The sequence below is a fragment of the Lycium barbarum genome, chromosome 1, assembly GCF_019175385.1.
Source record: "Lycium barbarum isolate Lr01 chromosome 1, ASM1917538v2, whole genome shotgun sequence".
Lineage (NCBI taxonomy): Eukaryota > Viridiplantae > Streptophyta > Magnoliopsida > Solanales > Solanaceae > Lycium > Lycium barbarum.
Genome location: NC_083337.1, coordinates 136,572,602 through 136,577,648, shown reverse-complemented (window position 1 = coordinate 136,577,648; position 5,047 = coordinate 136,572,602).

Below are 5,047 nucleotides of genomic sequence, written 5' to 3'. Positions count from 1 at the left end.
AAGCACAAAAGTGTTAACTATAGAAATTCATGAGCTCTAGAAGATGATGAATTGTGGTAATTGTGAAGTGATAGCTGAAATTTGCCCTATTACTGCTGGTCCATAAGTCCAGGGCAAGGAACTCTTGGACACTACCATCCTAGAGATATTAGAAGCATACCAGGATGTCTTTCAAGAACCTAATGAGCTGCCTTCTAAAAGAAGCTGTGATCATGCCATCCAATTGATTCCTGGGGCTCAACCCTTAACCTAAGACCATATAGATAATCTTTTGATCAGAAAAATGCCATAGAAACCGTAGTCAATGATATGTTGTCAGGTAATATTGTTGTTGCTAGTCAGTCATCATATGCTTCCCCTGCATTGTTAGTTAAGAAGAAGGATTCAACTTGGAGGTTGTGTGTAGATTATAGGAGGTTGAACACTTTAACTGTCAAAAATAAGTACCCCATAACCATGATTGATGACCTTTTAGATAAGTTATGTGGTGCCACTGTTTTCTCAAAAATTGATTTAAGGGCTGGTTATCACCAAGTGAGAATGAGGGTAGGAGATGAGCATAAAACTGCCTTTAGAACTCATCATGGGCTCTGGCAATTTAGAGTGATGCCATTTGGCTTAACTAATGCCCCTACAACCTTTCAGTCCTTGATGAATGAAGTTTTCAAGGCCCAGTTAAGAAAGTTTATACTTGTTTTCTTTGATGACATCCTAGTATATAGTAAGACCTTAAAGGAACATGTTGAACATTTAACTGTAGTGTTGCAGCTACTGAGACAGAACCAGTTATTTGCCAAGATGAGTAAATGTGATTTTGCTCAGTCTCAAGTTGAGTACTTAGGACATATTATCTCAAGGGAAAGAATTAGTATTGAACCTAACAAAGTATCTGCTATGATAAAATGGCCACAACTTATGACATTGAAAGATCTGAGTGGGTTACTTAGTTTGACTAGGTATTATAGGAAGTTTGTTCATAATTATACTCATGTAAGCAGGCCCTTAACTAATATGTTGAGAAATGGTGGTTTCACATGGAGTCTAGAAGCTCTGGAAGCTTTCAACAAGTTGAAGAGTGCTATGACCAAGGCACCAGTTCTAGCACTGCATGATTTCACTAAACCTTTTGTGCTAGAAACGGATGCATGCAACACTGGAATTGCGGCAGTGCTAATGCAAGACAAAGGACCCTTAGCATTCATGAGTCCAACATTGAGCAAAAGGCATCAAGGCTTATCAATATATAAGAAGGAGTTAATAGTTCTAATGCTTGCAGTAGAGAGGTGGAGACACTATTTACACCCTCATCATTTTATAATTAAGACTGATCATTTCAAACTTTCAGTTTGAAATTCTTACAGGAGCAGAAAATTAACACTTCTTTGCAGCGCAAAGGCTTAACCAAGTTAATAGGGTAAAGTTATGAGATACACTATAAGAAAGGAGTAGAGAACAAGGTTGTTGATGCCCTATCAAGAAGAGATGACCAGAAGCAGGTTGACGATTCTCCGCAATGCTCAGTGATTGTCAAATTGCAACCACAATGGATTGAGGATGTCTTAGCAAGTTATGAAGGTGATCAGGAAATAATTCAAGCCATATCCAAGATCAGTACCCATCCTACTGACAATTATGAGACAACATTGCAACAAGGGTTGGTCAGATACAAAGGCAAGGTATGGGTAGGAAAACATAGTGGTCTGAGGCAACAACTGGTGAATACTATACATGCATCTGGGCTTGGAGGTCATTCTGGGGTCATGGCTACTTATCAGAGACTCAAGGCTATTTTTTACTGGCCTTTAATGGTAGAAGATATCAAAAAAGTGGTTCAAGAATGTGATATTTGTCAAAGGTGTAAAGATGAACAAGTTGCTTATCCTGGCCTTTTGCAACCCCTTCCAATACTAGATGGAGCTTGGGAGCACATTTTCATGGACTTCATTGAGAGTTTGCCCAAATTTGAGGGACACGATACTATCCTAGTGATAGTGGACAGGTACAACAAATATGCCCACTTTATCGCATTGTCCCATCCTTTTATAGCTTCCCAAGTGGCTAGAGTGTTCTTAGATTCTATCTATAAGCTACATGGACTTCCTAAGAGTATTGTGAGTGACAGGGATAAGATCTTTGTTAGTAATTTTTGCAGAGAATTGTTCAAAAAGCTGCAGGTTCAGTTATTATATAGCTCCGCCTATCATCCCCAAACAGATGGGCAGACAGAAAGGGTAAACAAATGCCTTGAGAATTATCTTAGGTGCATGACTGGAAATAGACCTAAAGAATGGAACAAGTGGTCATCTCTAGTAGAATTTTGGTATAACAGTAACTATCACACATAACTTACAATGACCCCTTTTAAAGTGATGTATGGTTATAATCCTCCTCAACTCTGCTGTGAGCTGATTGCCCAATCTCAAGTTGCTACCATTAATCAAGTGCTCAAAGAAAGATAGTTGATGGCCAAGATTCTGAAGCATAATCTGGAAAGAGCTCAGAATAGGATGAAACATTATATAGACAAAAAGAGGAGTGAAAGGAAATTTGAAGAAGGTGATTGGGTGTTTTTGAAGCTTCAACCTTATAGGCAAGTATCAGTTGCATTCAGAAAAAGCTTGAAACTGGCTTCAAAATTCTTTGGTCCTTATCAGGTGGTCAAAAAGATAGGACCAGTTGCCAATAAATTAGCACTGCCTCTAACAGCAAAGATACATCCTATGTTTCACATCTCCCAACTCAAAAGAAAAGTTGGGTCCAAAGTGGTTCCTTCCATTGATCCTCCATTGTGCTCCTCAGATAGACAACCATTACTGGAACCTCTAATTGTGCTAGATAGAAAGATGATAAAAAGAGGCAACAAGGCTGTAACTCAAATTTTAGTGCAGTGGGCTAATCTAACACCAGAAGAAGCAACATGGGAAGACTACACTTTCGTTAAGTCCCAGTTTACAAATTTTAAATCTTGAGGACAAGGTTCTTGAGAGGGATGGATTGTCATGATCTGAAGATTATAGGGGAATTAATTAGTTTTTAGTCCTTAATTTACAATTTTGTTATTTACAATTTCTACCTAGTAGTTTTTATGTATGTCAACTAAGTCCCTCAAGGTTGTTAGTGAGATGGACAGGTGTCTAGAATAGGATTGGACAAGTGTCTTTTATCAGAGTCGTAGATTACATTTTGTTTCCTAATGTTGGATATTATAAGGCCAGCTATCAGTGTACTGGTACTCTTATCTTGAATGAAATATCAAAATTCCTCTCTTCTCTCAATTCTCTTCCTCCCTTTCCCTTTCTTTTGCAAAAATAGTAACAGAGCTTTAAGCTGCTATTACACAAATGAGCTCAAATTTGAGATGCAACTTTCTCGAAATTCAGGAACAAATCCCAAACCACCAATTTCTTCAAACAAAACTTATGCTATAAAATGGAGCTTGTGAAAATTATGTTATATTGAGGTGATGGCAAAAATCATAATGTTGCCTAATTGGGTGTTTTTGTGTTACATTATGCATGTCTCTTAACAAAGTGTCTTTATTAATTACCACATCACATAGGACAGCTGAGTGTTAAATCTGAAGATTTTGTAGTAACAAATGAGGGTGTGTTAATGAAATTAACTTTTGGTATGTTTTCCGCGTTCAACCTGGTGGATTTTCCGGTGACTGTTTAATAATGAGATGTAGTTTCTTTTATGTGCAAGCATGCTTGTCATTAAAATGGTCTTAGTAGATCTGATTAATGGTGTAGTATATATGGTGAAGTGGTGAGGAAGTTGCATCTCAAATTTGACCTCATTTGATTGAGAAGTCAAGGAGTTGACTCAATTGTTTTGAGCATTCTTATTGGAGAAGAAGATGAAATCGGGACTGGGTGGGGTCGTGAAAGGAATTGGGTAATTTTTTGTAAAATCGGGTAATTTAGTTTGATTTGGGATTTTCTATCCAAATAGGGGTGCAAGTGTAAACTTTATTAACGACAAGGCTATATTTGTTCACTTTCACTAACGGAGGATAAAGTTGGCTAATAAAATAAAGTAGAGAGGTATATTTGACCCTTTTCCCTTTTTTCTATTTTAGCACTTGAGGATTAGGGAAAAAGGTCAAAAATACCCCTCTACTTTGGGAAATGGCTAAAAATATGCTCCACTATAAATTTGGGTAAAAAATACCCCTCCCGTCATTAAAGTTTTCAAATATACCTCTGTCTTAACGGATATCCTCAACATAACCGGGTTTCATTTTTAAACCTGCTCCATTTAAACCCGATCCAACTAAATAAAAAATCTATATGGGTTACCTGCTCCTGTGCCTAGTGGCTCCAGATGTAGTACTCGAGAACAAGTTGGTCGCGTATGGGGTTTTATGTAGTTGGGTCGTGTTTGATTCAGGCGCCTTTGGAATTCCTTGGCATTCTTTTCGGCTTCTTTGGCAATTTGATCTACTTTTCCAGTGATTTCCCTAATAAACCGCACGACCTGCACCTAGAAGGGGTCGTTCGGGATGTACTTGCTGTCGAAGGCATTTTTGCCTCCCCACTCTTTGTCCGCTACCGTTGGCAGCATTCCCGTTAATCGGTGTTACGGGCGAGCCGCAGTCCTAGCTTGGGGATTTGACATGAGAGAAGTGACAACATCCCTCAGCTGATCCAATTCCACCCTCGGCGTGGTTTTGCCCTCTTAGAATCTGCATCGATTCCGCAAGAGATTCGTCGGTGGGAGTTTTTTCACCGGTGACTTAATGCTCTTGTCTCACTCCTGTTGGTGTTGTCCCAGTGGTGTTCTGGGGCTACAATCCCGTTGCAGGATCCTGGAGGGGAAGCCATCAAGGCCAAGCTGGTTGTTACCCAAGTTGTCACCAACATTCGTGTTGCCATTGCCTCTTGTCATACCTGTAGTTGATACTAGGGCACAAAATGGAATTCACGAAAAGTTAGTAAAACAAACAACGGTCACAATGACTAGCACAACTGTCCTAGCCTTACGGTGGGTGCCAAACTACTTACCCGAAAAACGGTTCAGTTGAATTTGTGTTCGTGGTCAAGGA